The sequence below is a fragment of the Poecile atricapillus genome, chromosome 9, assembly GCF_030490865.1.
Source record: "Poecile atricapillus isolate bPoeAtr1 chromosome 9, bPoeAtr1.hap1, whole genome shotgun sequence".
Classification (NCBI taxonomy): domain Eukaryota; kingdom Metazoa; phylum Chordata; class Aves; order Passeriformes; family Paridae; genus Poecile; species Poecile atricapillus.
This window is the reverse complement of record NC_081257.1, coordinates 1082877-1105528: the sequence shown is the minus strand read 5'-3', so window position 1 is coordinate 1105528 and position 22652 is coordinate 1082877. Positions and strand designations below refer to the sequence as shown.

General features: G+C 46.7%; 1 protein-coding gene across 4 annotated transcripts in view; it reads right to left on the bottom strand.

The window, feature by feature from the left end:
* Positions 1-22350, bottom strand: part of FBLN2 (fibulin 2) — a 107347-nt gene extending 84997 nt beyond the window's left edge. Inside the window, exons 1-2 of one of the 4 annotated variants that reach the window (XM_058845273.1) lie at positions 22215-22350; positions 21518-21600 (exon numbers count right to left, since the gene is read on the bottom strand). The gene's annotated coding sequence lies outside the window, so the exon portion shown is untranslated. Of the gene's footprint in view, positions 1-4410; positions 4565-5292; positions 5394-21517; positions 21601-22214 lie in introns of those variants that run through there. The other 3 variants (XM_058845272.1, XM_058845270.1, XM_058845274.1) reach the window with 3 other exon arrangements.
* Positions 22351-22652: the final 302 nt, after the last annotated feature.

The following is a 22652-nucleotide window of genomic DNA, read 5'->3' as shown; positions in this document are numbered from 1 at the left end:
ATGCATATCCAGTATCATCCTAAAAGGTTCACAAATGCTCAGGGAGAAGAACGGGTCTGTCATTCCGTGGGTAAAACAGCTGTTCCATGGGAACCACACAGATGGCTCCACCCTGAGTACCAGGGACCTGTGGAATTTCCCAGGAGGGACAGCTATGAGCTGGGGTTCAGGAATCAATCTGAGATGATTTAGGGCAGCACAGAGCTGCTGCTCATCTTAAGCTGCTGCTGGCCAAACGGCCCAGCTGTCATTAAGTGAAGCCTGGGGACACACAGACGGTGGGTGTCTCCTGGCTGTGGCTGGCTGACAACCAGCAGCGGGCTGGTAGTCCCCCACCACGTCTGGCAGGAGGGACAGAGGGAACATTCACTGTGCTAGTGCAGACTCAGCTAATCCAAGTCAAAAACAAAGGTGGTTTGAGCTAACCTGGCTGGATTTGCAGTGAGGTGGATTAAGAACACCCATAAGACCCCTTCTGCCAGCTCTGGTGGGGATATAATCTTTTCTGGTTGTATTTTATATTTCCAAAACATCATGTATGCTTGCCCCTGGAATTGCTTTTTCTCTCTCCCTCCATCACCAGTCTAGACAAAACTGCATTAAGATCCTTTCTACATACAGGTGTAGGGGGTTAGAAGTTACTAACAGGTTTTCTGGATACAGGAAAAAATGAGCTCCTTGTCTCCAAGGCATTCTCAGTGAACAGAGTCAGGAGCAAAAACTAGAACTAAACTAAAAGAAGTTTCTTGCCAAGGATCACAAAAAAAAAAAAAAAAAAAGAAAAAAGAAAGAAAAAAAAAATCCTACCAAAATATGCAGAAAGTCTGTGAGGTGTGGAGGGGCACTTCCTCAGCCTTCGTGTTACAGAAAGGAGTGTGTGAGGTACCTGTTGGTGGCAGTTCCTGTGGGGGTGTCCTGAGTCCAGCCTGTGGCAGCAGGCTGTCCATCTGTGTGTCTGTCCTGCTGTGCCACACCACGGACACAGTGCTACCCACGCTCCCATTCCTGGCACTGGGCTGGGCACTCCCTGCCTTCATTCATAAAAACGAGACCATGCTGAGGAGAGCCACAGGCTCCAGTGCAGCCAGCAGTAAATGTCAGTGACATCTCTGCTCAAACTGACTGCCTGGTGAAGTCAGTGCATCAGAGACAGGACCTAAACTTCTCCCTGCCTCTGGATCTAAGCCACAGAGCTCGTTAGCAAACAAGACAGACAGGAATGTATGACTGCCTTAATGCAAACCAAGGGATGTAATTAACACAGCTTAATTTTCATGAATAATAGGTTAGGTTTGTAACATGCAAGAATGAAAACATAGCTCAAAGGGTCTGGTCTTGCTCAGTAGAAGGAGGAGTGGCCAGGCCAAAGCAAAGCTGCATTTCTTCATAAAGAAGTTTGTTTGAACTGTTTGATTTCCAACAGAAAGACCACAATAACATAAGCAGGAGAAAACAAACCACTTTTTGGAAAGCGCCTTTCTAAGTCTCTTTTTTTTAACTCCTCATCTGTATGAACATGGAATTAGAAAGGACTTCTTGGGATATTAAATACAGGCCCCTGTTATTAAAGGCAACATGTCACTTCCAGCAGAAAGAAAGGTTAATGTTATGCCATTAGAGCTGAAAGGAAATCCAAATTTTTAATGCAAGAGAATGGGGGGAAAAGCTAAACAAAAGTGAATGCATGAGCCCATATCATGAGATCAGAGCCTTATTCTAAACATATGGGCTGGTGGCACTTTGAAGAGGAAATAAGAGGCACAATAATTAAGACTCACAGTTCTTTCTGTCACTAGGAGTCTGCATACAACTAAGAAAAACACTCCAGCACACTCAGCCCCGGGACAGAAGAGGAAAGGGAGCTCCAAGGGCACTGTGAGGCCACCTGAGATCACAGTAGCCCCAAGGTCAAAGGCTCATGGAAGAGGCAGGCAGGCTCCAGCCAGCAGCACTCTGGTTTCTTCTGCTGAACAACCAGAAGGCAGGAAAGCATGTGCCCACTGCAAGTCTTTCAGCAGCCACCAAAATCACTGCAGAATGTAAGGTATACTCCTGGTCTGGCAGAAGCAGCTAAATCCCACCTTGTACTCACAAATAATGGGAAGAAACTCCCAGGCATGGAAATGTTTCCAAAGAACAGTTTGAAAGAGAAAACCAACCCTATAAATATTTCTCATCTCCCTGGATTAAGGAAAGAAAGCAGCAGAGAGAACTGTGGCTTGCAGGAGGCCTGTTTTGATTTACATGGGGTGTAAAAACTGGGGGCACAGGGATAGTGGGGACAGCCAAGGTCCCTTCCATCCCCCAACAGTCTCCATGCAGCCTGTGAGACCCAAGTCACCAGACATGCAGCCCTTAGAGCTTCCAGTGCACACGAAAAAGGCACAAAATCACAGAGTGAATGCAGCTTGGGGAAGGGATGTAACCACTCTGCTCCTGCAAATCCAGAGGAAGGGATGACCTTCAGCAGTGCTGGAAGGGTTCTGGCAGCATGGGGGCCCCAGCAGTGTCCCTCCTGTAACTGAGGAACTGTCCAGGAAAACAGTTTCCAGGTAGTGCAGCAGCAGGACTCCATCTCAAACAGAGACAGATGATCACATGCAGAAGATGCCACTTCCTCACTGCACTGCAGCTCCATTGCCATCTACCACCTGAGCCCCAAAAACCAGCCTGGGGTGCCTGGTGGGCTGGATCTCACACACGAGCAGGAGTGAAGCTACACTCGGGAGCACTCCGGTGAGGCCCCCTGTGAGCTCACAAGCCTCTTCCAGTGGGATCCAGCAGATCCTCAGCCACACTTGCCCCCAGCCCCCAGAGATGGGGGTTGTTGTTGCCCTCCCACAAGCTCATGCCTGAGCTGGACGGAAAGAGCTCTGTTTGGAACGTCATCTGTAATACCACCAAGTGGGTGGCACTTAAATCCCACTGTGGGGGACTCTCTGCCCATCATCACCTCTCAAAGGCCACCTACACTCAGTGCATAAAACTGCAGAACGCCATTTCTTCCAGCTTTGAGTAGATCAGAAATTTAGAAGTGTATAATATCACATGACTATCTAATGCAACTGGAAAGGCATTAAAGTGGATGGATGGACAGGTGAATGGAAAGAAAACAGAGATCTCTTTAGTCATAGAAACTGATCTAAACTAAAATAAAACCATTTTTCCTAGTATTTATTTACACTGCAAGGCTGCTGTTTACTGATTATTTATTCCAGTATCACTTGCCAAGTAGCCTGATGCAGTGTGCTCAGACCAGCAGTCCCACAGAAGTGAGGTCCCTCAGGAGCTCCCAGGGCTGAGGAGCTCCCTGGCTTTGCCATCAGTTTCTTGTCTTTAGTGGAGAAGTTAAAGCTCCAAGCTCTACACTAAACTAAATAAAGCCTGCTCAGAGTGTTGCCTTCGTGACAGAATACATTGATGCAATTAAAATAACATGGCTCTTGAAGAGGAAGGCAGCACTGGAAAAACTCTGCCAACAAAGCAATGCCAATTAAGAGTGTGATTTTTGGATTATATTTTTAGGCCAACATCAGCCCTCTTAATGCTGGTATAACTGTCTTCAAAGTATTTTGAAGGTCCAGCTGACGCCAGCTTGGTCTTTTTCTTGGGAAAAGACCTAGTTAAAAGACTAGGGTTTGGCCCCTATAGGCTCCATTCTGTCATTAGGGGAAAACCTTTCATAATAAAACTAATTTCATCCATTCCACTGCTAACAGAGGTTTATGTTCAAAATCTTCTCAGACAATTTTACACCCTCTAGCTGTGTACCACGAGCTGTAGTTTCTGTTGTTACATGATGTAAGTTACAAGTGCAGCCACGGTTATGGGACGTGCCCATAGCTTCCGTTTGCATCTGAAAGGAACGGGATGCCTAAAGCAAAGATGTGTCTTGAGGAGGATGCTCTGTTAGAAAACCACACAAACTCCCAACACCGCACCTCTACTCATCGCCTGTGGGTGCAAACAAACCAAACTCAGCGCTAATGTAACTTGGCAATAACGGCAACTTTCCTTTCCAAAGAAAACCAAAGGTTGAAAGAGAAAATTCGATACCAGTGGGGCACACACCAGCTCCAAGGCCCTTCCCGCAGGTGTTACAGGCCGTGTGCCCAAACCCTCCTCCTCTGAGCATCCCCGGGGCGGCTCAGCTCGGGGCGACCGCCAGGCTCCTGCACAAGGCTCAGGGCGACCAGGGCAAGAGATAAGCTGAGGGAGCAGGGGGGCACAGAGCCGGCTGGCTTTGGCTCAGCCCCGCACATACTCAGTGATTCTGCGGCCGGCAGCTCGATTTCTCCACTGATCCTACGAGCCTGTTCCCCAGCCTGCCCCAGCACATCTCTTCCCTGTCCCGCCGAAGCTCCCCGACCCCGGCCCGTTTAAACCGCTCACTCCAGAACCCAGGCATACCAGCAAAAGCAACAGAGAGCGCTTTTCTTAACTCTGCCATAGACTTTCTTCTCTTCCTTGCGAACTTCCCATTGGTTTTCGCTCGGATCACGGGAGGCTCCCAAGCCTGCACCACTCGGTGAAGAAACAGAGTAATTTTTTTAAGCGTTTGAGGAACAATCTGGCCAGCTCTCCCCCCAGCGCCGAATGACATTTGCTTTGCAAATACTCCCCCCGCCCCGCGGGCTGCTCTCTCCTCCGCCCAGCGAGCTGTTTTCAATAAAGCAGCAGCTCTGAAAACATCCACAGAAACTTTTCCTTTTTCTATGACAATTTGCCACTTTCAAACCAACAGGATTATTTAAAAAAAAAAAAAAAAAAAAAAAAAAAAAAAAAGGAGAGAGAGAGAGAGAGAAAGAAAGAAAGAGAAAGAAGAGGAACAACGCAAGGAAATATCCACGTGTTTGTCCCGGAAAGGCTTTGGATGGAGCGGCTGCCGCGGCTCCGGCAGCGCTGCCCGCACTTACCGGGGGAAGGGGCCGCGGGACCCCGGGGCCGGAGCGGGATGGGATGGGATGGGATGGGATGGGATGGGATGGGATGGGATGGGATGGGATGGGATGGGATGGGATGGGATGGGATGGGATGGGATGAGGTTCGCGGGGACGGGAGCAGCCCCCGGACGGGCTCTTGGGGACCGCGGCTACAAAGGACAAAGAAAAAGCCGGGGTTGAGAGGTGAGCGCCACGCCTGCCCCGGGGCCGAAGGGCCCCACCTGGCTCTGCCCAGGTTAACCCTGCTCTGTCGACCAAAGGTGGCTTCGACATTGTATTAGAAAAAGGGCTTTTCAGTTTCTTTTTGTCCCACAGCTGCTTACTGAGATCTAAGTAGCCCCAAACTCACCCGGCTGTAAGCCCTCAGGGAAGCATTTGGTGCTCAGACCCCGATCTGTTCATCGAGAGGGTCCCGTTGTGTGACAATAGCGACTGTTTATAGAAACCCATCCTGGAATGAATTAGAGACAAGTCCCCGGGATGAACGAAGTCCCTGCAACAAACACTATGTCATCGGGAAAGCATCCCTCCTCAGAGGGTCTCGGGAATAACGCCGCTGCTGCTCCCTGCCAGGCTGTGGGCTGTGCCTGTGAGCTCAGGGGGCTCAGCCAGAGGCAGCTGCTTGTCCTGGATCGAGAGCTCTGGCACCTCACTTTGGGCACCGGGCTCGGCTTCCCCCTGCCTTTCTGTCCCTTCAGTACCAGCTGTTTCCAGCCCGGCCAGCCCTGAAGCTCTGTCCCTGAGGCAGGCAGCACTGAGACACACAGCTGGGATGTTTTTACACTGCAGGGCTCCTCTGTCTTCCCAGGAATTTGGTTATGGGAAGGAGAGACCGTGTTTGGTGCCCACCAGAACTGTTGGCAGGACAGCTCTGCCCAGGCCTGAGGGGAAGAACAGCAGGAGCGTGGCAGTGTCCCACCGAGGCCCCTCATCCAGCCTGCAGCCCAACAGTTCTGCAGCACCAGCCTGCCCTGGCCCCGGCCCTGTGGACAGCTGCAAACAGCTGGTGGAGGCACCAGAGCATCCATGACCTGGCTGCCAGCTTTGCATCTCCCAACAGCCAAGGGATGCAGCAGAATCCTCTGCTACAATCAGAGTTAGCAGTGCTTGGTCCCCTTCCTCCTCCTCTTCATAGCAAAGTCAGCCTGGCCCAAGCTACGACATTAAAAATGCAACATTTTGAGGAAACCTTGGAGCTGGCCCTGGCTCTCAACTCCCATTCGCAGGCAAGACTCAAGTCTGCACAGACAAAATGTGCATACAATTAGGGAAAAGTAGCAGGGTAAGAGTTTCCATTTCTGAAATGTGGTATCCTGTCTCCAACACAGCCAGTGCTTGGGAAAGTGGGACTGTGTTATTATGTGATGCTGCAGTGGATGTGGGGAGGGTCCTGCTGATTGCTGCTGCACACCCTGAAGGATGGACCAACTACACAAAATCATTGTGTAACTTTAGCCAGAGAGAAAAATGCCATTTACTTTGTAAGCAAACAATCAGCCCTCCCAAAGTGCTCCTACACAGTCTTGAATTTCATCTGGAGGAAAAATGAAAGCATAGAAAGAGCAGAGGACTCTGGTTTCTCTCTCCCTCTGTGGAGATGCAGTGTGAACACTGCTGCTCTGAAAGCAGGGTTACAGTCCCTTTGAATTGTCTGGTGACAGCCCATGAGTGCCCCTTGCTGGCCTCCACTGCAGCAGGAGCAGAGGGGAGCAGCAGAGCTAGGGTAGTGCTTTATCTGGGCTTTGCACTGAGACTGTGACTGAGCTGAGAGTGAACCCACATCTACCAGCTCAACACCCTGAGCTGTGTGAAGAGACACTAAAGGAGTCAAGACTGTGATAAAACTAAACCAGGAATTACAGGAGACTCCCAAAACCACTCCAGCAGCTTTTCCTGGTAAAGCCATGATGCCCGAAGCAAGGTGAAGTCTGTAGGTAGGTTTAAATTCTCTCAATAGACCAACTGATGCACATGGGAGATACTTCAACAGCTTTCAGGCACCCAAATTCTTCCTCAGATCGAACAGGGGGTGCAAGCTATACCTCACCAGAGCACCACACACCTGGATAAACTCAGGCAGTCCTAAACCTAACCCAAAAAATTGGAGCCCTATGCTGGTGGCCTATCCTCAGGCAGTGCTTTCACTCAATTTATCCAAGTAAAAAAATTACTGTTTCTGAGCCATATTTTTAACAACATAAGATCACTTAAAATATTTTGCTTTGACTTCAAATGACACTGAAGAACTAATACATCCAGGATTTAATGAAGTGAGGCTAAATGGAAATATCCATGATTTCTGAATGAAAGAAAACCGACATTGTCTGGGGACTGAAAGGATATGGCAGATCATATGAACCCATACAAAGACACGGCAGCCATCCTCATGGGTGGGATAAGCACATTCCCCCTCAGGGACTAGCTTTGGAAAGCAAAACTAACCCTTTGGAAGTCTGATTTCAGGAGAAAAGTTTGGACTTGAATCTCCAGTTCTCCTGAAGGTCTGAGCTCTGCACTGTGTACCAAAGGGGAGAGGGTAGCACTGCCCCCTTCCAAGGGACAAGCAGGGAGCCAGAACACAGAGAAACCTCTGTACATGAGGTGGTTAATCCTTGACCCACCTAGAAACAACTTATTTTCCAAATAAAAGCCCCATAGAAGAGGAACCAAACCAGAAGAGAGATGTGCCATTTTAAAATTCCAGAGCTAAGATACAAGAGAAAAAAAAGAACAAACCCAAAAATAAGAACCAAACAAAAATAGTCTCTAGTGATTCCTAAGCAGTTTCCTAATTGCAGACCAAAGGAACGACACCACCTGTCCTCTGCCCCATTCTTCTGCCCCTGTAAATCGTAGGAACTGTTTTGCCATATCTCTTCCATGACCCTCCCTTCTACATGGCTCTGGCATTCCCACTTTAAAGTGGTGCTACTCTGGTTGAATAGCTATGGAGCAGAGCAGACTCAGACTGAAATATTTGTTTGTGTGTCCTCATCCAACCACAGCTTTGCACAATTTGGGAAGATGTCACAAAGCAACAGAAAACAGAAAACTTTGGCCCCCTTGGCCAAAGTCAGACCACTCCATAGCATGCCTTTCATTGCAGTGTATGGCTGAGAAACATAAGAAACACACAGCTCACACAGGAAAAGCTTTCAGCAGATGTTGCTGCTTTAAAATACCAGAGTCCCTATTCCAGCACATTTCATACATGAGAGACGACTATCTCAAACCAAACAAATCAGTTTCAGTCTCTGCATACTCTGAGCCCATGCAGAAAAGCTCATACCACTCTGGGGATTTCTGATCACCAGGACCTGTAAAGGTTTGCTTGGACCTGTGCAGTTGGACTTGTGACAGGGAAAAGGCAAAGAAGCAGCTTACAGGAGAAGATTCCTGCAGTGTGAAAATTACCCAGTGCAGCAGTTCAGGAGGGAAACAGCATCTCCCTTTCCTTACCACCGGCCAATTTTTCTGCAGGTGTTTGGTCACATTCAGTCTCTGTTGCACCCATTCAGTGCCCTGAGAGGAAATCAGGATGTACATGTTAAACAGAGTAAAGCCTAATTCTTCAAGCCAGAAGCAAGCATGCCTGACAGTGACTTGCCATTAATGTGCTGGCAATGCAAGGGCACTTATAAGCAGCATTTGATAAAGCGTTCTTTCAGATTCTGACATTTTACTGCCGGTGTCTGAGAAATGTACCCAAATCTAACATCAAAAGTCTCTTCAAGAGAAATAGCAGGAAAATTATCTGGAACTTGATTTGAATCTGCTCCTGGTTCCCAAACTTTTTCACCACTAGTAATTGATGGAAATCAGCACTCTGATGACAGCAAATGTCACCTCAGTGAGGAGCCTTCAGGTGGCAAAGGCTACAAGGACAGCCAAGGAGAGCCCTCCTGCTGCCCCATAGATGCAGAAACAGCCCCTCTGCCAGAGCTGGTTACCTTCACTTGTGTCACAAACAAAGCTCTCAAGAAACCCAAACCAAACATGTCAGACACACTTTAGCTTAGACTGATTTCCAAATGGACGCTCAAATCTGACACCCATACAGTGAGTGGGCAAAGTGGTGCTTTTCCCCAGTCACCCCAGCTGGTATCTCTCATTTCCTCCTGGCCATCCCAGTTCCTCTCACTGGATCCTCTGTACCTGAACATTTTAAGAGTGAGGAAGTTGAAGATGTAACTGAAACAAAACATTTCTTCTTATTGTTTTCTCCTCTGAAACTGTTCAGTATTAACCTTGAAAGTTTTCAAAGAACAGGAGAAGCGCTGATTCTTTCTGTGGTAGATGAGCTGACTTATGCAGGCTGTCAAAATCCACTTTAGATTTGCTACAGCACATTACATGCAGGTTGTAAACAAAACAAATATCCAAGATAAGAGTGACCACCAGCAGGCAGCATCCTGTGGAGCCACCCTCCAACTCCTGTGTGCCATTATGACTCTGAAACACGCTCCTAATTTAGAAAGGGTGAAGTATTGAAAACCCATTTCAGCAGAACTTTACAAACATTTAAGGTTGCCAACCAGGACCCAGAGCGCAAGGGCTTTTTCTGTGTGGGCTGTTTTAATATGGATTTTTGCACTCACACCCAGCTCTGTTCCATCAGCAGGATCCTCTGTGAGTGCAGAGATCTGTCAGCACTGCACCCCGCCTTGCTGGGTATAGCAGGGGTAGGACACAGGGGAGCCTCTAGTAGGAAAGCCAGAAGGGATGCACAGAGGAAGAAGATAGCAAGCAGGAGGTAGTCGAGAAAATTGTAAAGGCATCACTCTGAGCGTGGATATTCCCACCTAGATTCCAGCTGCAAGTTCACCTCCTTTGTAACCCAAAATGAGTGGATTGTGTTTTTGTTCCTGAGGAGAGGTGTGATTTCCATCTGCTATTTCTGCATTTCACTGCACGGGAAGTCTCATCTCCTAAGCTTTGCTTTGCTGTCTGGAGTTCCCTGCTGCCTTTGTCCACTCACTGAACTACCAGAAAATTGCCAGAAATATCAGCCCTTCAAAACCACTCAAACCATAAACAGAACTGCCTCTGTCTCATCTCCAGTGCTTACAAACATAGAGGGAAACGCTGCTTAAGCCTGTCACAGCTCCCCGCTCTGCAGCAGGATCTCAAATCCCAGCAGCACTTCACACCTCTTTTTAATGAGGCTGCGGCTTGGTCTCATCCCCTCCAATCCCGGACGCTGCTCTGTCCTCACACACACGAGTCTGTCCCAAGCAGCACTTGCATTTTTGAGAGGAGCCTGCTGTGAGCCCAGCCAGGTGACACACAGGACACAGGAGGGGCTGTCACTGCCGAGCAGAGGTTTCCAGCTCAGCCCACACAGGCAGAACCCTGCTGCCAGTGAGTGTGGGTCGTTGGCAAGCTGGAAGGTACAGCAAGGTCCCATTTGACAAAGGAGTGCATAAACCCTTAAAATTACTCATCACAGATCATTGTTTTCCTCTGGTGAATGGCTTAAATAAAAATGTTTGCACTGAGGCCAAGAATGCAGGGTCTGAGGCCAAGCAACATCCTGCAATGGTAATAAATACCTACTACACAAATAAACTACCAGAATGGCTGTTTCCCCAGATGCCACGAAGCTACCCTCTGCACAAGCTGCTCTTTGATGCTGCCTGCTATCCCAGCCTCAGGCTCACAGCACCTCTGCCACAGAAAACCAGCTTTCTGTTAAAATGAACTAATTGGGATAGAAACTAAAGTGCTGTTATTGAATATTCAGTTATTGTCATTGATATTGCCTCACTTTGAAAAGGCAAATGATCCAAAGCAAAAAGTAAAACTGTTTTTTGACTGCTGCAGGAAAAGGGGTGACAGTCACCAAGTGCTGGCAGACCAGCTCCCTCCTCCAGCCAGAAGGAAGGCCTCCCATTAGAGGCTTTGCAAATTGGATAAGGTGTGGAGCTAATAAAAACTTGACCCAGCCTGGAGACCTGATGATTAAACCTTGGAAAGCTGAAGGCCATGTGAGCTGGTTAGTTCTGATTTGTGCTGTGATGGATCTCTAACAACATGTGAAAGTTATCATCTCATGAGGCAAACATTCCTGTTGTTGGGCAGCACAGATGCACAGACAGCCAAGTTCTGAATAAAACCAGCTCACAAGCCCCACAGGGACTATTTGGACACCTCATCCTGCACAAATATACCCAGTTCACACAAAATCATCTCAGTTCAAAGTTAAAAATGACTCCTAATGTTACCTGCTCTGGAAAACCTAACTGCAATGTTTCGTTTTCTGTTTTCCCACCAGAGCTGAAACTGCAGCATTGGGGCTGGATCCATGCAAGAGGCATTCACATACAGCACATATTTCCCTGCTGAATTAATGGATGCTGCTGTGCAGGAACATAACAAGGCTGGAATACTGTGCAGCCCTGGTTAGTTCATGCTCAAAGGCCAGCCCATGATTGCCTTGGACATGGCTCCTGTTACTACTGAAGGGAATAGCTGAGCCTATAAATCAGACAGCAGCAACGCCCCTTTCACAGCTGTCTCCAGTCTCCCTCCTGAAATTTGGCTGGGTGTTTACTTTGAGATGCAGAACACAGATGTAAACTGCTTAAGGATATTCCTATATCCCTGTTTCTCATTAAAAGTGCCAGAGAGAATGAAAAATGTGGCCCATTAGTGTTATAACCATCAGAAAGAATAAATAAATAAATAAATAGGAAAAAACCCTGCAGTGAGGGTTTGACCCCTAATTGCCCAGTCTGTTCCCCCAGCACGTTCCAGTTTCTGGGGCAGTGCTGCTCTGGAGATGTTTTCCAGCAGCAGTGGGCGGATCCCTGCTGCCCCACAGGTCCCACTCCAGTGGTCTCCAGTGTAAGCCATGAACATCTCTGGGAAAAATAAAGGGTCATGGAGGAAACTGTGTTTGTTTATTTTTGTCCTTAAGGTGAGATCTGAACACTGGAACTGTTAAAGCAGTGGGGTAGCTGCTCATCAGCACAGACCCCTCTGGCCATGCTGCTTTCTTGCTTTCTTCTTTGGAAACACCTTCCAAGCAGCATGGCAGTTTCCATTTCTTGTGGTTACCACATACAAAAATGATCCCCTTTCCCTGTTCCTGAGGCTGAAGGAGCAGATAAAGGTTAAAATTCCACAGGGTTGTGAGGAAAGAAGTGTCAGAAACAGCCCAATGACACCCAGGAGAGGAGAGGGAGGAATGTGGTTTATGTTTTTGTTTCCGATCATCTTTATTTTAATCAGCAATAAATTAAACTGATTTCCCCCCAAAATGCAATGCTAATGCTTCTGTGGCAAATCAGCACCAGTCACAGAGAAATTGGAAAAGATAATGACTATTTCCCTCTTCAGTGTTATCTACATAGAGTAGCACAAAATGTAGTAAGGAATTACTGCCACAAGCAGAAAGCCCGGTGACATTCGTGATGAGAGTGGCCACAGCACTTCATGGTCCCAGACAAAGGCATCTCAGGGCCAGCACCCTACACCCCACCCGAGGGGCTGCCCTTAGGGTGTGGGGAAATCCCTTCTTCACTGTACAAGGGAGCTCTGATGCTCGGGAACGGCTCAGGGATCCTCCGGAGCCAAGGACAGCCACATTCCCACCCCTACATCCAGGAACTGGTTTGCAGTAAGAAGTGTTCCAGCAGACCTTCAGCAGTCTCCACATGAAGCCCAGAAGGGCTACATTTAACTTTGCTGTTAGTTAAGAAATTTTTTTTATTTTTTATTTTAATGAGACTCATCTATGGGCAAAAAAGCTCTTTGCAGAAAGAGTGTGTGGGTTTGAGGAGTGGGAGAGAACTGTGAATAGATTCAAGTCCTTCAGCAATAACCAACAGTCTGCTCAAGATGTAAATTCATCCTTTTAGCACTGAGATCTTTAGGATGTGTGGACACCTGAGCTGATACTGGCTTTTATTTTATTTTGTGTAGACCTTTATCTTCAAATAATAAACCAACACTTTGTCTTATGCAAGGCAATGAAGAGAGTGAAAATATCCTTTATCACCTACATTCCTGTTATGTGGCATCAACACAACATTTAATAAAAAGCATCTTGATATAATAATAGTTTAAAGTTTATTTTCCAAACAGAACTGTTGTTTGCCTAGAGTAATGTAAATTTGCAGTTCTCCTTTACACTTCACAGATGTGAGAGAAAAAGATTTCAGGATCTCCCCAGAGGAGAGATTTAATTGTAAAACAAAGCACTAAGTATGACATTTAGCTGAGGCTGTAAAGGCTACAGTAATTAAAAAAGACTAAAACATATGGTGCAGTTCACGAGGCTGGTTAGTATGAGCTCCCAAACTGAACCTTTTTGGTGTGTGAGAAGAAACAGGAAAATGCAATTATTCCCCTCTATCCTGAACCATTAAAAAAGCCTTTGCTGTAGTCTTTGTGAAGCAGGAATGACACTCTCATCTTAATTCACTTAATCTGGAGGAGGGGGATTTCCTTTCACCTGCTATGCAAGATACGAACAACTGTTGGGATCTATTGATGCATTTACGATATGATATGAGGGAAGGAAATTGTCATTAGTGGCTTGTAATCACCTGGCAGCCAATGCCAGCACGGGTAGTGCCACACTTGGCTGGAGAAGTGTCTGATAAGCAACACTTAGGTCACAATTGAAGCACCTCCCTAATCCCACGTGCTGGGTCATATATCAGTGATTAGAGGAGGGCCATGGACCACAAGGAGCCTTTTGCAGCAGGAACCAAGCTGGAGATGTTGCAATGTGGTCAAATCCCAGAACAGCAGAGATAGAAACAAAACAAACACAAACCACAACAACAACTTGTGTAATCAGATCATACAGAGGAGCTGAGAGCCAAGTCCCTAGCTGGTGCTAACCAGCACAGCTCTTTCTACACTCATTTTCTCTATTTTGAGCTCAGTTATCATCATTTCATAGCTTTAAAGCTCTACCTTCCCACTTCAACATGCAGAAAGTCTGTAAACTCTGGGCTACCAGCCTGAAACTCTGTTTTGTGAAAATCTCTGCTCGGCTGAAACACAAAACTGTCTTTTCCAAACATTTCCATCTCTTGCTACTGTGGGTGCTGGGTGTAGAGTCTGTTTCTGACAGTGTGTCCATACCTGCTGCCCAGCTCAGCCCTCCAGCTGAGGGGGCACTGGCAGTTGAACTCAATCTGATGAGCATTCACAGCTTTTTGCCTTTCAGGAAGATAGTCCAAAAGGAATCCAAGATAAAGGGTGTCTCTTTTTTTCTGTCCCCTGAAAGGGTGGTCAGAAAAACAAGAATATTGGCAAAAGGCAAAAATATGTACATATGAGAAGAAAAGCAGAAAAGAAAACACATCTGACTGCCCTTGAGCCAAACATTATTTAGCACTCTCAGCTTGCTCCCATAACCCAGGCATGTGATATATTGTAGAATCACAGAATGTTTGGGGTAGGAAGAGGCCTTAAAGCCTATTGGCCCCAAATTCACAATTCAAATCTCAATCACAAGCAGCAGCACCCCTGGGCCTGTGCTATCACAACCATGCCTAGCATAATGACAGCCTCTCACAGGCAGAGTGGCTGCTCTAACCCATACAAACTCAGTTGGGAGCTCCATTCACTCCAAGGGGCACGTTCAAAGGCAAGGAGAGGGATTTTGACACATTTTCCCACGGTGAAAGCCTGAAGCTCGTAGCCCTCTGCCAGCACTATGTAGAAGACATAATTTGCCTGATTAAACAGTGGAGAAAGGTGGGCTGATCTTGCAGACCTACAAAGCAATAAATGTCAATTCCAGCAGCAATACAGAGCAAGTGCATTGCAACAAGTAGCCCAAACCTTTCACAAAGCAGTGAAAGTTCTCCCTGAGTTACAGCTTCACTGAAAAATAATAGCAAGCTCATTAATGGTGCTGGTTTGTTTCTCTTTTCTTTTTTCTCTTCTGTACAAGTAACATGAAAAGAAGAAAGAGGGTAATTTCTCTGGTACTGAAGTGCTTTCTGAATGCAACTATTTCTGGATTCCCCACACCCAGCATTTACAGTTTGATCGCAGGAGAAAAATGTGTGGTTTGCATTTTTAGGAAAAAAAAACAAACCTCTGATTAATTTGTGCAGATTTGCATATAAATGACTTTCAGGCTCCGCATCCATCATGATGGCAAGTCTGGTTTGTGACTTCCAACTGTCTGTGGTCTCCAGGAATCACAGCAGCCTCTAGGTATTCTCTGAAGTTGGGTTTGCTTCGTTTGCATCTGAGCTCAAAGGCAAAATATGTTGTCTTCTACCAGACACCTTATTTAGATGTGATTTACATATGGGAGAAAAGCGTGAGAAATATCAATATTTGCATTTTAAACATGATTTCAGGATGTCTGTCATGGTTCATTCATCTGCTTTTTGGCTCTTGCATGCATTTAGTTCACTTCTGTTTGACTGCACAAGCATATGGGTCTCATTAGCTTAATGACGAGCTTATTTATCCTTCATCCAGGCTGGCACTTCTTATCTGCAGGATGGGAGTGTTAGGGGTCTGTGTTCATATTCAGAATTATCCACATCATAGCGAACCTGACTGGCAGGTCATTGAACCCAAGGAGACTTGATGATCATCTTTGTTTTGCTCTTTTCAGGTCAGATGTGGCACCTTTGTGCCAAGCAGAGGCTTTGGAGAGGGAAGGCATTGAGGACAGCTGAAGTGTTTCCTGAAGGTGCCTCAGGACTTGTGGCCCCCATGTTTTCATGTTCTGAGTGGGTTGTCTCAGCTCCAATGAGGCTCACAGAAACAAACATCCCTCCTGCTGGATGAGATCACATCCTTTTCCAGCAAAAGTCCAGCTTAACACAGGCACCATGTGTGCTGCTCACTGTCCCAGGGGACACAGGGGTGTCACAGATGCTTCCCTGGAGCCCAGGGCAACCCCCAGAGCAGTTACTCTGCAGGTCCCATGGTCATCTCCAGCTTTGGTTTAAGCTCCATGACAATTTCCCCTTTATGCCTCTGCAGGTTCCCTAATCCCCTTGGTGAGTTCCGCAGGATGCTGCCTCTGATAGTGACAGAATTGCAGATATTTTACCTCTTCCCTGAAGAAAAAGAGCTATAGATAGATAAAATCATTAAATGACTAAGCCAACTCCTATGACACATTAAAAAACTCTGTGCGGAAATATGTTCTACAGCCTTGAAGCCCACAGAGAGAAGGTGGGAAAGGAGGAAGTGCTGCTTGGAAAAGCCACTGAGGAAATGAAGCTGCTGTCTGTGCTAAGGGATTTCTGCCACAGCCATTTAACAAGCCACAAGCCCAGGAAATACATGGGTAATTCACAGTTCACCACTTAGCAAGTCAGAGAGTCAAAGTGTCCTGAGCTGGAAGGGACACACAAAGAATGTCAAGTCCAACTCCTGGCCCTGCACAGGACCCCCAAGATTCCCACCATGAGCCTGAGACCATTGTCCAAACTCTCCTTGAACTCTGGCAGGCTTGGTAGCCTGGATGTTGTGTGTAGTTCAAAGCCCCAGACCTATGCAACATTTGCAGGAACACTCCACGCCTCATTTTTCACCCTAATCCAGCTGATAAAAACAATAAAGCACCTTTGACCTTCCATAAAAGTTGTTTACTTTACTGCTTCCATGGCTATTTATATTTCTTCTCTCACCTGTCCTGCAGCCTGGGTGATGACAGATCTGGAGACAGGACCCTTCCAGCACCACCCTGCACCACCTGGCCCTCTGCTGCTGACACCTGCCTGTGGCTGCCATCACAGACTTCTTCTTCACAGCAAATCCCTGTGATAGTAACAATGTGGAAGCATTAACACCCAGCTGACATGCCAGAGATGAGAGAATTGTTGAAAACTGCAGCAACTGAATTTCCTGGCTCATCAAGTGGTGCTGAACAGCCTTCCCCTTCCACCTTCAGATTTCACACTGGAGTCTCTCACTTTATCTTTCTGTCGTTCCATTGCTGCTGACAAACTTTAACTGTGCAGGAGGTTGTAGTGATGGAGAGTTGGTTCAAAAGCTCCACAAACCCCCTGCCACTGGGGCTTTCTAGCTTTTCACCTGCCCTCATTGTGCCTCCCAAATTCCATCTGGTAAGCCACCAAAATTATCTTTCTGATTTAAAGTCTGCTTTGTACATGATGCACAAGGACATCATTTCCATAAAAAACAACTTTGCAGCATAAAGAGAAATAATACATGAGAAAGATTAAATAGAAAACTAGTTGTGTTTCAAGAAATTGGTGCTGTGACAAAGAGCCATCAACTCCCAAAAGCAGAGACACTTTCAGATTTCTGAATATAGCCAGCAGGGATATCTATAATAAGCAATTCCATAAAAATATATTTTAAAACAAGAAAAAAGAAAAAAAAAGCACCCTCCAAACTAAAGTCTTCTATATGCAAGGGCAAATAAAGATGCTAAGTTTTTATAGCAAAATTCACTCTGCTGCAGAAGGAATTTCCCTGGGCCCCAGGGATTACATGGCTTATCCAACCTGTCCTACTCCCTGTTCCCTCCCACTTCTGCATCTCCCACAGGAGGGGCTCCACCAGCTCAGGATGCTCAAGTTCACAGGAGTCTGCATTCCATTGGGAACTTGGGAATGCTCAGGGACCCATTTCCATTTAGCTCAGAGAGACAAAGTAGAGTTCTGAGCATTTCCTCTCGGGGATGGCTGGGTTTGCACACATCACTGGCTCCAACCTAGGTGGATCCCAAAGGCAGAAGCTCTCCACTTTTCCCGCGACAGGCAGCTCCCAGCAGGCCACACGTGCTGCAGACCTCCAGTCTCCTGGGTGCTGCAAGTCATCTTTAGCTGTTTTCCCCTCATCACATACATGCCATTTTTACTGCTTTCCATGTCCATCTAGGGCTGTAATTAAATAGGTATCTACCTGGAAAAAGCCATCCACAGTTCTGGCAGTGGGAATGCGTGCTGAGCTCAGAGCAGCCTCTCCCTGGGGTCCCTTCTTCTGTCATTTACCAAATCCACATTCTCTCTTAATAGATGACCTTAAAATGCAGGGGAGAACTTCACTCATCTAGAAAAATAACAAAGCAGTTGGTTGCCAACACACTCCCAACTTCTCTCAGTTCTGAAGTGTTGTGCACAGCTATCAGTTTCACAGGAGCTAGGACATGAGCAGTAAAGTAGTGGGTAGCATCATTATGGATGATGAACACAGAGAAGAGAGGAAATGAGGCTCACTTGACATTGTTTGTGTTTCTGGTATGGCAGTAACAAATGCAGTGAAAGTGCCAGGGCAGCTCCAAGCCTGAAAAAGAGGAGAATCTCACCAAAATGGCAGGATCTAAAAACCAGAGGTAGTGACTATGCAGTGCCAATGTCATCAGTGCTACAGCTGTGTTCTCTGCAAACTCAGGCGAAGTTAGGAGTGGTTTCAGTTATAGATGGAAGGCCCAAAAGAGCCTTAAATTGGTCTGCTGTGGCAACAGAGGATCCTGCCTGGGAATGAGGCAATGTGAGCGCCAACAATGAAATGCTGCAGTTGGGGGCCGGTAAAACATGCACATGCACATATGAAATGGGAACCTGTGAGCACAGGCAGGCTCCCCCACACCTGCAGCCCCACCTGGGGCTCTCCCTCCCCCCCTGCCCTGGAGGTGCCTGGCCAAGGGCCTGACATCATGGTTTAACCTGAGCAAGCTGTTCTGTAGCTCTTTAACGGACTGCGGCCCAATATTAGGAAATGTTCCCTTAATATTTGGAGAATTAAGGACACATGAGTAATGCAGCAGCCTGATCCAAGAAATGTTCCAGTATACTCTCATTTTATCAAGTTTTTCCAAACACCTAATTTCACTGGAATACTGGAATACTGGAAGTGCCCATCAGAGGAAGCAGTGGCTGTGACTGGAGCAGCTGAGGCTGTCCTGGTCCCTGCAGGCCCACCTGGAGTGTGACAGAGAGGAACCTCACCAGGCATCTGTGACACACACCCCCACTCACAGGAGGCTGCACAGCTTTTGGAACCCACTCACACAGGTTATTTGCGTTGATTTAGAATTTGCAGTGAAGCTTTTCCCAGAGAGCTGTCCACAGGCACATTGACACCGTCCCTGCAGCAGCATCTCCAGGCACTGCCTGTGCAGTACAGCCCTGCCTGGGAATTCCCAGCCCTCCTGAGCAGCTTCTGCTCTGTCAAACCATAGGACTCCTTCTAATGCAAACCCTCCCCCTAATCGGAATTCCTCAAACTTGAAGAAGTTTTGGAACTCAGAAGATCATAGGGGGTTATGTAATGAGTTGCATGTCTTGTCTTGCTCCTGCTGGTTTTTGGTAAGATGACACCAGTCTGCCTCACTCGAAGTGTCTGTCAGCTGGGTACCCTCACCAAGGTGTTCAAGTGGTTGTGTTGCAATGCAGGCAGCTTCCAGACAGCTGGAGAATTCTTACCAGAAGGATGGCAGCAGGTACCTGAATTTTAGGGTCTGCTGTGTGCTAATTCTTGCTGAATTAACCAGAAAAAAAGAGCCATTACTTGCCAGAAACCACCACACAGGCAGTCAATGACTAAACACTCCCGAGTTCATCTGCATTTCCCTTTCCCTTCACAACCATTAGTGTAAATAATTACTGACATTCTGTGCTGAGGACACTACCATGAATTTGTACTGGTATTTCCAAAACAGTGGGTAAATTTGGGGCTTTTCAAAAGTATTTATATTTTCTAAGAAATTTTTTGTGCAATACTTATCCTGGCACTGCCCAGCCACAGTGGTGGAAGATATAAAGCTGGGGCTGCACAGCACCTGATCCCACAGGGCCCATTGTGCACAGAGCCTTTGGTTCAGCTCCACTGACTCCTGTCAGTGACAGTGCAGTTCCAGTTGGACACTGGGAAGGTGGCCTGGTGGAGTTTCATAATGCCCTGGGAATCCATAGGAAATGATAATGTATGCTCAGTTTACAGGGGGATTTTTTTTTTTTTTTTTTTTTTTTTTTTTTTTTTTTTAATTTATTACTAGGACTACAGATTCAAATCTGGGATCTGAAAGTCAAGCTGGATTCCTTCCGGGACACCCCCTAGCTGTAAAGAACTGTAGAAAAACCTCTCTTAAGCCTTTCTGCCTAATGAAAACAAACCCAAGCTCTGTCTCCTGAAGCTCTTGGGGTTGAATTGTTGGGAGGGAGGAGAGGACAGGGAAAGGGCAGGGCAACCGCCATGGACCAGAACTGTATCTTTACCAATGCGCACCTTCAGAACTAAAGCCTAGGCAGGGCTTTAAATAAGCCTAAATATTTTTAATACATGCTTTTTTTAGCAATGAAAACCAGAAACTATTTTACATGAAAATTCAGGTGATTATTAGAATTGCAACATTACTGACAGACTATCCACAGTTATTTAGACTGACTGGATAAAAGGCAAAAGCTTTGACAGAGCAAAACCAAAAGCTTTGTTTGGTTCTCTCATTTCCCTGCATTAGCCCCAGTCTCATTTTCCAGCCTTTGCACCTCTCCCCAAGGATTTTTATCTTGGAGGCTGATCTGAATTTTTGGTTTTCCTCTAATTCTACCCAAGTTCCTATAATAAGCCTCTCATTTATCACCCTGAGCCTCAGCCCTCTTTTCTCAACCCTTTCTAGGCTTTTAGAGTATAAAATTCTCTTTAAAGCCCTTGCTGTTTAACAAAGGTAAATGCTGTAGCTTTGCTTCCAGCCATCCTACTCCAACTGCCAGGCTGTCAGAGCAGTAAATACAGAAATATTTTACTTGGCAGTCCTGGCTGCAGTAAGAACTCTGTTTTGTAAACTGAATTTAATGCCCAGAGAAATGAGTTTGTGTTTATAATGCAATACACAGTACACAGGGATGTATGCTCAGATTTCTGTACCTGTAATGGAAAGAAAATTGCTATAAAATACCCTAAAAATATTAAATCAATGTATGAGCTGGAGGCATTGCCCTTGGAAGATGAGGGACAGGCTGAAAAAAAGCTGAAAAAGCTGCAGTTTGAAAATATACACATGAAAATCACACCTCATTTTATTCATAACTAAGGAGATGAGATTATCTGAATAGATCCCTGAAATGCAAAACAAACTTACCCTTTTTTTACTGTAAGACAGAGATGACAAGTCAGTAAACAGTTGGATTTTAAAGAGTTGTGCCAAAAAATTGCTGAAGCTGCTGTTGTACCCTTGACAGGCAGACACAACCACGTCAATATTTCCCATAAATCCTTATGTGGTGTGAAAAATAAATGTGGTTTATCCCACTCCTGGAGAGCTACAGAGAAAATTGCTCCACCTCTATTCCAGAGCAGCTCGCCATGGTGTTGTGCAATGGAAAGACATTCCAGCACCAGGTCAACTTGGGACTGCATTTCAAAAATGCTGGGGCCTTCCTTCATGGTTCATGCTGCTGTTATGCAAGAAAGAACACCAGTGGTCTTCTTGCCTATCCTTTGGTGTAACCAGTCACAAAGAGCCACACGGCAAATTTAGTGTGGAAGGCAGTTTAGCAAACAGTGAACAACTCACAAAAATCAATCAATCAATAACTAAGTAAGTAAACCCCAATATTTTTTCACTCGCCCATAAATGTGTTTAACTCGTACTTGACCAGAATACTCACATCTTCAATAAAGTCCAGGGCTGTCAGGTTTAGCTCTTCTTTCCAAGGAAACAGCTCTCTGCAAGATCTCAGAAATCAGGCTGCTGCTTGGAGCCGAGAGGGAGAGGGAGAGGGAGAGGGAGAGGGAGAGGGAGAGGGAGAGGGAGAGGGAGAGGGAGAGGGAGAGGGAGAGGGAGAGGGAGAGGGAGAGGGAGAGGGAGAGGGAGAGGGAGAGGGAGAGGGAGAGGGAGAGGGAGAGGGAGAGGGAGAGGGAGAGAACAGGCTGTGGCAGTCAGTTCAATCCCAGAGCGGCTCCTGCCATCCCACCAGAGCCCTGTACTCCTCAACCTCACATTTCCCAGCTGAGCAGGGCTGTTCTGGGGCTTTTTCCAGTGCCCAGGAGAGTTCAGACTCTTCTTCCCCCTAAACAATCCCTCTCCTCCCCCTCTGTTCCCCTCCAGCAGCACACACTGGCTGCAGACAGGGAACACATTCCTTTGATCTGTTCCTGCTCACAGCTCCAGCCATAGGGAGGCTGCTGGTACCTCATTATACCTGCAGCATCTTGGCCTTCAGTTTTGCACCTCTTCTTCCTCACTGCTCAGCTCCTTAGAGAAATTCTGCATGGCCAATTCATCAAAACAAGCACTTTGAAATGTGCTCTGGGCACATAGGACATTCGGCCTCATATATCCCTGCAATTCCCAGGAACACTCACCTTCCAATCTTTTCCTTGCTGCAGGTTGGCTGCACAGTGCCCATCATTGCAAGCTGGACTCCAGCTGGACTGTGGGCAGTACTGGGACAACACAGCCACCACTGTCACTGCTGGCAGCTGAGGCAGCCCTAGAAATGACGAGAGTCTCGTTCTGCAGCCAGAGGAAATGTTCTGTGGCCACAAATTATTTAATCCATCTTGTCTGAGGGTCTTTGAGCTTGGCTTTGCTTGTTTCTCCATGTGATGTGTGGAGAAGTACAGAGAAGTGTGACCATCCAGCTCGTTCTGGAGCCACAGAACATTCTGGAGGCAGGAGGAAGCTGGAGCTCTGCATACAGCAGGCTCTGAAATTCTCCTTTATCACTCTCACATTTCCCACTAACAGCAGAGGCATTTCTGACACAGCAGTGGCCAACTGGCAGGCACACACAGATATCA